Genomic DNA, 13578 nt, shown 5'->3' with positions numbered 1-13578 from the left:
CTGCACAACAGTCAGTTTGTAAACTGCGTGATGATTTTTAAAATGTGTAGGGGCTATCTTCTGCATGATTCAGAACTTCGAACTGATATGTAAGATAACGGTCCGAGACATAATTTTAGTTAATGTAGTGAAGACTACATAATCTATATAACAAAGTTTTCGAAGCAAAAGGAGTTACTTAGAGAAAAGTCTCCTACAATTGTCATTGATCCAGCTAATTATAGGGCCATTAATTGTAGGATTCGAGAACACCTTTTTGTAGTTTCTTGGGCGCTAGGTCCTTATGGGGAACTTTTCTCTAATATGACTGTTCTCTTATTACACTCCATACACACCCTCTATTTACTATGCATGGAGTAGTAGTCGTAGGACAATTCTGGACCAGCCCCCCTTTCACCTTTTTCACCAAACCCTCGATGACCTCATCGACTAAACCCCCCTATACCTCATGGACGGTTTACTCGTCACTCACCGGGACTCCCCCTGTTACTTGTGACTTATCCGGGACTTTCCTAATTCTCGGAAAAATTCACTCTCCCTTGAAGCTTTGAGAAAAAATGAAATACTATTTTAAAGACTTTTATATATAAATAGAGACAATGAACACTGAAACGAACCCGCAACGACGTCCTTTCTCATTGGGATTTAATAGATTTAACAAACTATTTTTATCCGACTTTGTCAAACAACATGACATTCAATTACCACGGGCAAAACGCAAACAACACACCAAGCCCAAATTAGTACAGGCAATTCAAGCGAGTCAACAACAGTTTAAAAGTCTTCCACCACAATCATATCGTCAACTCTTACAGACAGCACAAGACAACAACATTTCATTTAAAGCCACGGGCACCAAGGGCAATGCACTACGAAAAGACCTAATCACCGCGATTAAAGCTTACATTAAACCGGAACGATTGAAGAGGTAAATATTCGAAGAATCCAGCGCTTTAAAGGCGGCTATAGACATTGGGAACTGATACCTACTTTCCTTGCCGACGATTTGCTGCAGTTTTGAATTTCACAAAAAGTACATCAAAGACAAAGCGTTGCCCGAATTTAACGATATTGGTTCTTACAAGTTGCAGATGGTTTTAAGTTTAAAGTTTAATATTTAGTTTAAAATGGAGAAGCCCAGTGCCGAAACTAAACTCGGTGTTTTCACAATTACGAGCAAAAACAATGCGGTCATTTCTAAACAACAAGTCAAGACGTGTTTAACCAACAAATTGCCAAGCATTTAGAAGACGTCGAAACACACGAACAGAGGGGCTCCTTCTGGGTGTTTTATAAAGTTGTCGCGTTTTACTTTAACGTGGTTAAGTTTAACCCGGTTGGGGCAACTTACATCTCACTGCCCAAAGAACTGAAAACCTAGAAAGTAATCATCAACGTCCAAAACGAACAAGACCAACAGTGCATTCATTGGGTGTTGAGAGCTGCTTTAAAATTATATTCAGACAACATCAAAAATCAGTTGGAAACTAATCCAGATTATAAAATACACGAGGAGCGTACCTCAACTTACACAACAAACGACGGCGTAAACTTTTCAAACGTGGCCTTTCCAACACCCATTTCATAAGTTCAACGTATTTGGTTACATGGGCAAGGACGGCATCTACATGTACACACTTTAGGAAACCAAACACCCATTAATTTACTATATTTTACCTGAGGAGTCCGGCGATCCGATTATCTTACTCTATTTTACTCGAGGTGAAAAAGTTCATTACGTTTGGATTGAGAATTTTTTCTCGATTGATGGGCAACATTAACAACACGACGGCAAATCATACTAGTGTTCAATTGCTCGTCTCACTGTCAAACGAAAGAAAGGCTTGGAAAACATCTAAAAGATTGCCAAGGAATGGACACGGCGCCTTGCAAAGTGGTGCTTTCCGACAAAGGCAATAATATTCTCAAGTTTAAAAATTACAAAAATAAATAGTACGCTTTGTTTGTCATTTAAACAGATTTTGAATCTGTTTTCCAGCAGAATCATTAAACACGGTTAAAACACAAATTCACAAGCCCTGCGGTTATTCATACGCAGTCGTACGATGTGACGGCTTGTGCACTAGTCACGAAACGTACAGAGGTCAAGACACAGTCGTCCATTTGTACAATCGCTGTCTAAAGAAGTTCGCACGATTAACGAAACATTTGCCAATCCTAAGCCCCTTGCCTGGTCACGTGAGATGCAAAAAATCTACAAAAACTGCAGTGTATGCTGGATTTGTTAAACGCACATTGGATTAACTGAAGAATCTCAATTCTGATGTCCAACCCCAGACGAACCCAAATCTAAAAGCGAAAAAGCGGCCTTTAGTTCGTTAAACGATCGTGGTTTCAAAGACTACATTTGTATGACTTGCAAAAAGCCCATCAATAAGTTTCGTAAAGTCGGATATCACTGTCACGTGACTGGCAAGTACAGGGGTGATGCACACGCTCATTGTAATCTAAAACGCAGAGTCGTGCCAAATCAAACACCGGTTCCCGTAATTTTACGTCCACCATTGCAGTTTTAGGCCAAATCAAAGGCAAGCTTTTGTAAATTCTTTTCAAGACTTCTAACGCTTGATCGGCCATTTTACTGGTCAACGGTTCTGCCTCTTTATACCTGGAGGCCATGTCAACAACGGTTAAAGCGTATTTAAGGCGCAGGTAAATACATTTGCCATACTGCTTGCCTTTTTAACCACGATCTCACAGCCGACTTGTCGACACCCGTCTTTTGATGTAAATGATCTACGGCACTTTTGCCCTTCCAATAGCCTTGTGGGTTGTAAAACAGAAAATTAACTAAAGTTAAAAACTAAACTTAAGTAAACCAGTAAGCCAAAAAACCGACCAAAGCCGTCTCCCCTTAAATCTACACCAATTCACGAACTTTTTGATCTTCCGAAAGGCACGTAAAAATCTGACAACTTGGGTTTAGGTGGCAACGGCATCAACATTGACCACACCATTAAAGATCCAGCCGTTAAAAATCTTCCGAGATTTTATAACCAGCACATTACAAAAACCGTCGTGACGGTTGGCGGTAAACGAAATCAATTGTATTCGCAAGGACTGTTCGAGTACCAACACTGAAATGAAGTTACCAAGTTCTTCGGAGACTCAGATTCTGAAGCGGGTCGCGCAATGGTCAAAGATTTAAATTTGACTGGCATTGACATGGCCGATTACTTGAAGGACAAGTACAGTTTATGGCTTGATTTTAGAAGTTCTGACAACAACTCAGCCGATGGGTCTGGTAGGCCTTAAGGAGCTGGAGGCGACATCGCAATTCAAATGGAACGTGAGGCAGAAACTGCAGCACCGCTGATAATGTGTGTATTTTAATTATGGATGCATAATTGACCGTGGAAGATGGCAACTTTAACAGTTTGACTTATTAAATCCGGTTTAAAAGCATGAGTCAGAGCATGTACAAGAAGCCACATTGTGCTTTAATTGTGGGAAAAATGGGTCAGGGAAGACTCAGTGGCTGCTGGATCTATTAGGACATGAGTACAAGTTTGCATACGAAGCAGTCATGATAATTTGTCCAACCCTGTTTAAAAAAAAGACTTATTTGGAGCGGCTATCGATATACATCGATGACAATGTATATCTATGTGATTTTGACAAGGAGAAACTTGAATTACACGAAACAGAAACAAATGCAAATTGTGCAGGGATCCTGTTGACGTTACAATCCGTCAGTGGATTTTTGATTGTCGCAAGAACGACAGGAAGTACAAAAGATTTGACCCTGACCATTTATTGATATCGATTTTTGCTGTGAATTAAATGAAAATAATGAGTACTGTTTTTATAAAGACTGTAAAATTAAAATGCAATTTTTGGAAAGAAAACATAACCAATGTACCATCGAGCGATTTTACAACTCTATAGGCCGCATCAAACCAAATTGCGTTTTATGTGATAACGTCAAGACGAGTCTGAAAAGCTAGTTAACAACGAACCTTAATCATCTGGCGAGTCAGAATAAACACTTGTCATTTGTTTTGTAATGGTACAATTGGGCTAAGCAGCTCGATTGTAGCATTCTTTAAATTTATTATGAATAAATATCAACAATTACAATTAATTCAAGTACTTGTCTAACTAGTTATCGCAATTAACTTGACCTATTACACCTACGAATACATAACTGCCAAACTAGCGTTTAACAAATTTAAAATCAACATATTAATAGGGAAGACATCAAAAGTATACTCACCGATTCAAAAGTCGTTGCAAAAAGCCCAGAGTTTCAGCCCGACGTCAAAGATCGTTTATATTCAGTCATAGCATCAGGCGAATCACAAAAATATTTGGGCTAAGAATATTCCATTAAAGACAATGAGGCACTTACTCCGGCAGAACAAAAAAAGTTGTTTAATATATACGAAGTTAAATTCGACAAAGGAATTGTTTCAAATTTGGGCAACTCAATTTTGAGTTTATACGCCAGACTTTTAGGAATAGTTACCCCAGTCGAATTTCTTGGTTTCAACGTTAATTTGAAATCGGGGGACGATTTGACCAAAAATTTAAACACCGATCCCATCATTAGTCAAACATTGGGTCACCTACTCAGCTAGCTGTTGACGGGGTGTACTTATCACTACTCATAGCCACGTTAATTACGACCAAATATTTGGACATCAACAAAAATCAGTCTATTATAAAAGAAGATGGAATCAGAGAAGGAACATACTGCTTAAGCAACAGCACCTATCCCAGCCAACAGTCTGGTAAAAACACAGGTGCAAACGTTGACCAAAGTTAAAAATCCTAAACGCGTTGAATTTTAGACATGGAGTATTTTTAAAGGTAAGTTAAAAAGGTAATTTAAAAACTGTCATATAATAAGATTGAGTAACGCAAAATCGATAGACGTAAACGGGATCGCCAATACGATCTACCGCGGTGCTGTTATCAGTGGTATTTCCATGGGTTATGCCATGCTAAGTAAAAGGCTGTTGAAAATTAAACCGCCAGATTTGGATCGGTTGTCGGTGAAGGACGTGGCAAAAATAACCGCTCTGGCAAGGGACGCATTGACCACACAGGGTTGGCTCGTTGCATAGGGTATCTTGCCTGCCAGTTTACCAACCGGTTAAAAATCGGTTTCTTTTTTAATCAGCTTATTATAAAGTTAACGTAAGATGGCAGAAGGAGGATTTGATGACATTGAAATGTGTGGTTTGGAAGATCAAGAAGAACAACAAGACGCACAGACCGATCAAGAAGAATAAGAATTAACTAGGGATGATAGCTTTAATCCAACACAAGAAGAAACGTTTACAGAGGGGCAAAGACTAGACAGGTCAAATCTTAGAATGGCGTTAATAGAAGATGAAATCACTGATCTTTATGACGCAATGGAAGTAGAAACCAGACATGAACTGACAATAAAATACCCAAACATTTTTAACCTTGATAGTAAAGACCGCCTTTATGTCAATTTTGAAGGGCAAAAAGTAGACCTTTGACTCGAGAAAATAATAATAATCTATTTCTTAGTCTAAAAACGATTAGGCAAAAGACAAAAGTAGATTTTATAAGACGTGTTTTAAGTTTTAGTGACTACGTTACTGGTAAAACGAAAAAAAGAAGCGCAAGAAATAGCTCGTGTACTTTCACAACTTCACACCAAAAACATACAATTAAGATAACTCCCTCGGGAAGCCAATCGAGTCTGTGACATTGTAGAAGACCTCACTCAAAGTGTAGATATTCCAAACTGGAGGGCTAAACTACCGATAACTCGTCGCTTTAGACAAATCGTTACGAACGGTCAAAGAAGCGCTGATATTGAAGCAGGGCAAGTTGGACAAATTGGACGCAAAGTTCCAACAAGTTGAAAATGAATTAGAGGAAGTGCAACCGACCGAAGAACGTACAAAAATTCAACAACAATTGGACGATTTCCAATTAAAAAGACGTGGCTGGTTAGAAGTCATCAACAGAAATACCGATCACCTTCGTACCCAAATCAATCGCATCTAAGAAACTACTGAAGCGGTAATGGACGGTGATTTAACTTTACGCGAAAAGATTCGAACTTTGTTTAGAGAAGCGGGCGTCACGATTGTGAGTATTTTGACGGCTTTTGCTGGCTGTGAGTACGATTGTAAGTTCTATCTTAGCTAGTGTCAGAGATGCTGGAACTCCTTCGCCTGCTCCTGCGCCAGAATCTAGTCCTGCACTTACATCAAAACTGCTATCTAAAGGAGGAGTTACAGACTGTATCAAACGTCAACTACAAAACATGGCAAACGTGTTGGTGAAACTTGGTTTGAAGGCCCTTGGAGCATTTTCCGTGTAATGGGTAGGGTTTAAGTTGGTTTTTTAACGTAGCCAGTAAAGCGGTTAGTTGGATTTTGTTCAAGTGGTAGGTTACTTAATTTTGACTTATGTACAGAGAACGTAGGTTAAATAAGTTAATGAAATTTTTGGGCAAAAAGATTAAAGTTTAATGAAAGTTTTTTGCCTTTTATTCTTCTGTTTACTTTACTGTTTACTTTTCTGTTTTAATTTAAGTCTTTACTTTGTACAACATAAAGCCGAGTCCACCAACGGCAGAAGCTTTTACGGTTAAAGACAGTTTTTCTTTGTTGTGCATGTCTAAAGGTTTCTTTTCCTGTGGCTGAGACTTTAGTATTGGCAAAGGCGGTGTGGGGTCTGCTTTTTCTACTTGGTTGGGATCTGCACAATCTGATGGCGGATCTATAACCGGCACTCCGCTAGAGTTATGTCGGAACATAACCCGTCCGCATGTCTTTGGTAGCAATTTTCAAATTGTTGTTGTAACCTTTAAACGTGCTGATTTCTAAGTCCATGTCAGAGGGTACCAAGTATAAATCGGGTGGAAGCTCGAATTCAACGGCGTTTCTGCGTACTGCAAAGAATCTTGAAATTCGTTAATGGATTGTTTTAAATTTTGCACCGAATTAGTTAGTTTACTCTTTTGGGAAATATACTCCCACCACGCCAACGTGACGGCATCAGATTGCGTAACCCAAGCTACAGTACAGGTACTCGCGTGACAAGACCCTTTTGGCGGTTTAGCCCAACCGAAGCCCATAAAAGTAGATCCTGCGTATATGGCGTTTGGTACGTGTAAGTCAATGGCGTCATAATTTTTGCCTGGGACCGGTACGTGGCCTGTGCCACCTGTATCGTGCACCCTGCCCAATAGAGCATGGATTCCAACGGCGGCCGAAGTGACACCCAATGCTTCTACACCGTATTCTACGTAACCGAGTGCAGTGAGCACTCGCTTTATTATTTTTTTTCGCGTGCGTCACGCTCTTTTAAAATCTGTGATTTGATTTCTTCGATCTTTTGTGAGCCTGTAGACTTTAGTTTCTGCCTGTTCGGCCGAGTTTAACTCTGGGCCTGGGGTACATGTTTGACTCGATTTTTTTTGCCGTCTTTTTAAAATATACGTCTTTTAAAAAATGTTAAAAATTTGCAATTTTGCTCAGGTCTGACGCGGTACAGGAAGGTCGCCCGTTGAAGTAATTAAAAGTGGTTGTTTATTTCTTGGTAGTGTAGCCAAAGTTCCTGAAAGGGATTTGTTTTTATCTTCCCCTTGTAGATAACGTTTGGAACGAGCCTACCTCTCGGTAAATTCAACAGCTTACCGATTTCCTTACCCAACTTTAATCTGAGATTTAAATCTGTTATCATTATTGTCACCAAGTTTGACTTCTCATGAACTTTAAATCCCACACATGGAATAACGTTTAAAATAAAATCAAACCAATCAACTTAGTAAAACCTGGGTGGAATAACGATGTTCCCGCGTTCTCCTCCTTGCAAAATATCTGCAGGCGTTTCTCTTTTGTGCAACCGATGCATCACCAGGGCGTTAGATCCAGAAGCCGTCACTAAGGGAGTGGTTCTGTCATCAGTTTCAGCGGCTCTAATGTGTCTCGTTCTTTCTTCGTTGTTGGCGCCTAAAAATCCTTCTTGAATAAATTCAAAAGCGGTGCGGCGGGCTTCTACATAAGTCTCCAATCGTCCTTGAATTAAAAGTAGAAGATAGATTATCGTGCCATCTTTCTCTTTATCCAATGCTTCAGCTTGTATTGCTGGTAATAATATACGTTGGCACATTCAAATGTTTATTTTATTCTCAAGGTCATTTATTTTTTAGTTAACTGAGTTGCTAAATTTTTCTAGATTTCCTGCTTCGTAAGCTCGAAAGTAATCTCTCATGAAGTCATAAAATAAAACCAGAGTGTCTGCCTCTAATCTGCCTCTAATTCTGAAAATGGTACTGCCAGTTCAAGTGCTTCTATTACATCCTTGTTGGTTGATGCATCTGGTACTGGTGAGTCAGCCATTTCACGCTCTCCAGGCCTCAGTTGTTTTGCTTCTCTAACTTCTTCAGGCCTACTTTCTGCAGGACTTCCTTCAACTTGAGTTTGCAATTTGATTTTGGTGGATTTTGTAACGTTGAAGTAACCTGGATGGAAACTTACCTTTCTGACTTTAATGTTTTTATGGCCTTTACATTATCGATTGATTTTCTCATTCAAACGTCTGCTCGCCTTCGGTTAAATAAAAAGAATGCGTTTCCATCTGCAGTCTGTTTTAATAATTATAAACGGTTTTTAAAAAGTTACACTTTTAACGACATTGCCCAGTGTTTCTCCGAGATTTGAAACAGGTCTTTTACAGTTTCTGCAGTCTCCCCGGTTACGTCTTGATAACAGACGGCAATTAAAGCTCTGAGCTGTCTAAAGCATTTGAATTTTCGCAGTCGTAGGAATTAAAACAAAATACACAATTTACAACAAACTGCGTCTACTAAATTAACTGATTCAACCGTGTCTTTGCAAAAGAAACAATTGACGTTGGGTTTTTGGTTTATCATCTCTATTTTATAATAGTTTTTATAAATTTAATTTCATTTTTTCACGACTCATTTTACCGCGCCTATAGAATCATATTTGAAACGAATGATGTGAAATCCCCTATTTAAGCATCTGTTTAGATCATCAGCTACTGCACGTGTGTAACTGTCTTCTATAGCTGCTACAAGTGCGAAATAGAAAAATGGGAGATCTTCGTTAAGGTATTCGTGTTCGTCTTCTTCGTCTACGTCAAGGTCTACGTCAACATCTTTGTTATATTCAATTCTTAAGTCTAGTTTCCTCAGGTCTACATCCAAGTCAGTTTCTTCATCCAAGACAGATTCTGGCTCGGGATCGTCTGACGTTCTAAATCACATCTTTTAATAGCAACCGCGGCCATTTCTTTTTCTCATTTAGACATTTTAAAAACGATTCACCGTGCAAGTCATTGCAGTTAATGCAAAAAGTACAGTCGTTGCAGTTAACGCATTCAATACAACTATCACATCAGCACCTTTATTGCAAGCGATAATCTGCGCAACGTTTGTAATCGTCACAGTTTTTACAGTCATGACATCAGCCGATGCAAAAAGAACCTGAACACCCTCTACAATCACGTTGCATCTACCACGTTAACGGATTGACTCATGTTTTTGCATAAAAGACAATTGACGTTGTTTTTTTTTTTTTATCGGGGCAGTAAATTTTCCAAGAAGTATCGAAGTCCGGGGAAGTCATGAGTTACATGGGGACATCCTGGGGAAGTCACGGGTAAGTAGGGAAGTCCTGGGGGAGTTGGTTCTTTCTTTTTTTAAAACCCCTTTTTTTAAAAAGGTTGAAAACCGTCGATGAGGTATAGGAGGGGTTTTACGAAAATGAAAAGTGCTTTTAGAGAATTTGTGTTTTGGACAGTTTTGAAAAAGGTCGATAAGGTATACGGGGTAACAGTCGATGGGGTCATCGAGGTTTCGGGGAAAAGCGTGAAAAGAGGGGCTGAAAAAGAACGTCCTACGCCTACTACTCATGGAAAGAAAACTTGTTGCGTATGTACTGCGTCCTGACCCACTCTTGTGTCTTTCAACCTACGGTCATGGGTGCAAGCACTTCTGCTCCCCGTGGGTTCGTGCTCCGGAACTCATTGCCTATACCCACACCATAATATATTCACAGTACAGATTGGCCACGAACATAAATACCTATCAGATCCGCATGTTAAATTAGCAAGCACCTAATAATGATTGATGCATTATTCTTAGAATGGATTTACAAAATTTACAGAATTAGAGCAGGAAAAGCTAAAATATTGTTGTGGCTGACTTAACTGTTATTTATTTCCTGGAGACAACGCTCTTTCTAATTACATTTGATATAAAAATCCCAAACAACAAAAAAAAAGCCTTTTCTTCAACAACTCACTCGTCACGAAAACACAATATAAGGAAGGATGCATGAAAAGAACGATACATTTTTAATGCCTGCTCCCTGTAGCATGTACTATGCAAGCACAACGGATGGAAATAAAAGAAATAGTATAGGCGCCCTCTCTAAACACTATGAAGCAAAGCACGACAGCACACGACGCGTTGTCGCGTTGTGGGTTGTGTCGTGCGTCGCGTTGTGCTTCATGCGACGTAATACCCAACGCAACGCAAGATGTACTGGATCACATAACTACCTCCTCGTTTAGGTTTTTGCACGAACAGATGGAAGAACGCGTGGGGTTTCAAGAGTGGCTGTGTTTGGTATTAAGCAGAATGGCCGGTTTGAAGGAATCTGCGGGCAGTGCGGTTGCCGACAAGGGGTAGGTTAAGGCTTTTAAATCGCTCGACCAAGTCGACAAATCGGCTTGCTTGCCATTTGTAGCATGCAAGGGTTGCGCTGCTAGTTGCTCAGCTCAAATGTCGGACATGAAAACAGGGTCTCGCTTGTGACAAATAAAACATCTGAGGAATACTGTGGCGAGGCAACTGACATCTGTTGTGGCGGACCCAGTAGACCGGCCTGATCGGAGATGGAATTGACCTGGCCTGACCCCAAAAATATATTTCTTAATATAACCGCCTGCTTTCCAAGAGTCGCGTGCAGTAAAATAGTAAGTAGCGCCCTCTAGCGATAAAAAGCTCACCCTGCCGTTCACTGCTTATTAATGTTGGTTATCGCTGAAAGTTGTGTTCAAGTTTAATCCTCAGACATCGTGTCAAAAAATATTTTTGCTCCAAGCATCGACGGATAGGTGTTTAAAATAAAATCCGTTTGTGCTGCTCAGCATACTGTTGGCTCTCAGGTTTGTGATCATCATGTTGTTTAGGAGGGATTAAGTTCATGACTTTTCATGCTGCATAAACTCTAGTACTTTTAGTCTACTCTAGTACAGTTGAGACGCAAGTGTATTACATGATCTTGATTGCCAACATTGATTAGAAAAATATGCAGAGTAACAGTCTTAACATCAGTACCTTTTTTATTATATGTCATTTTGCCTTTAAACAAAGGATATAAACCTCATTGATTTATGCTTCACACGATTAATGCTTCAACGTTTGATATAACCAGAGTGAGTTAGAGTTAGTTCACCTTTGTATGCACGTTGGTGCACACATGCACATGTGTAGTAGGTAAACGGGAATAATGAGATATGCTGCTTACCAAAATGCCGGTACATACGATTAAAGTGATTGGGTGTTAGTTAAAAAGAAGTTAAAATGCTAAAGATGTACTACATGTGTTTAAAGAATGTGATGCATGGATAATGCAATTCAAACTGTACTTGTTAATACATATTCCCGTGGATGAATATTGGCATGCTGGACAAGTTGACCTTGTGGGAGTTTTCAGCCCAGTCTGCAGTAGAGAGGTGGAGATCCAGACAAGATCTCAGTCTCCAAAGACTGTCTGAATATAGATTGTTTTGCTTTGCCGGCCGGCCATGTTGTTTGCGCAAACTGAAATAAGGCCCTATTGTGGTGTATTCCTTGACTGACCAGCTGGATCATATCCTTTTAAATTTTAAACTGTGACTGTAGACTAATTGAATTGTTTGGCCAAACAAAATTATTGTTAAACAATAAAAGCTGATCAACAACAACAACAATTATTTATTTATATTTCTCTGTGTCCTGCTCTAGACGGTTACATTAACCTTTTGCAAGGATGAGCGGTTACCCTGACACAAGTGGTGATATCAGCTAACGAACGGCAGGCTAAGCCTAGGAGCAGTTCGTTTGGTGGTAAATTCCCAGCAAAATTTCAAGTCCCCATGCTTAAAAGCACCCTTTTAAATTCTGTGGTTGTCATTTCCGACCTAAACTATTTTTTTGGTTTTTTTTTCTACTGACCTTGATGACAGGACCTTAGCTATAAAAATAGCAGATTGTGTTGACCCGTACAAAGCAGCTCTGAAAATTTGCATGTGCGATATGATTTTGCCCAAACACAATGCAACGGCAGTCGAAATCCTCGGTACAGCATTGCTATCAGACCGAGAAGTGCTCGTGTCGTTCCCTGTGTACAATATGTACGGAGCGCTATAGGAAAAAAACCGAGATGTTTTATACCCTTGTATGTACAGTGCATACACGAACAACGTACGGTGTCTTGACAGTGACTCCAACGAAGTTTTGTGTTGTATACCAACAAAATATTCTTTGTACTCAGCAAGAAAGTAAAACACTGATGATACTCAATCAATCTAAAAACAAGCGACAAGTACCCAAGTGCACTTTGCCTGGTTTATTCAGTCATTATGGCAGCAGCATGGATTTTTTTAAAGGAAGTTTATTTATGTTTTGTTTTGACTGACCGACCCTCCCCTCAAATCAGAAAAGATCTGAGAACAACAGAATGTAAAAATGTGCCCTAAATAGGGTCCAAGAAATAAATCGTCACTGAGACGTGCAGACTTCAAATTCGAATCTCCTAAAGTATCCACGAGTCACAATAATTCGCGCTCTATAAACTTTCATGCGTGTATATATCCAATTGGGTTAAAACCTTGCATGTAGCTAGAGAGGCACGTGTTATAGTCACACATTGACAAGATGTCGTGATGACGTCAACAAGTGACAAGTTAAGTGGCATTAAAGGTGCATTCATATCTTCTGAAGTACATGTCCGACTGGGTGGAAACCTTGCAAGTAGCTGGAGAGGGAAATGTTATAGACAAAAAAATTGTAATCGTGTGATTGTCACCTCATCCACTCACAAGGCATGTGACCTTAAAAGTTACCGTTCAAAGCTCTATCTCAAATTGAGTTGAAACCCAAGCATCTAGCAACTGAAAGTTATATAAACGAAAACCGCCATGATGTGACAGATGACGTCTTCAGGTGACAAGTCATGCAACTTTATACACCCACACTTCAAAGCAACTTCATGTACATGTCTGATCGGGTTGAAATCTTGCAGATCCCCTGAAAGGGAACTGTCAGAGGAACATTTACACATGATGATGGAGTAATTAAAAGACAAAGCAGCATAACAACAAAAGTCTCCCCTTTAAAGCACTAGTGTCGTCATCATGACCTATTCATGTAATTTATGAATTCTTAATGGATACATCGTTTTTCGTCTGGCATTTCCATTCTCATGGATTTTTCAACCCCCAAACCAGTTACTGTAAACACAAAATGCAATTAAATGGCAAAAGTTCCCAACTTCAATGCTGAAGTATAATTATTTTGAACGAATTCAATGACATAGAAACCTAATC

Source organism: Acanthaster planci, linkage group LG10 (genome assembly GCF_054643075.1).
Source record: "Acanthaster planci isolate LZ-2023a linkage group LG10, COTS_SCS, whole genome shotgun sequence".
In the NCBI taxonomy this organism is placed as follows: domain Eukaryota; kingdom Metazoa; phylum Echinodermata; class Asteroidea; order Valvatida; family Acanthasteridae; genus Acanthaster; species Acanthaster planci.
Note: the sequence above shows the minus strand (reverse complement) of the source record.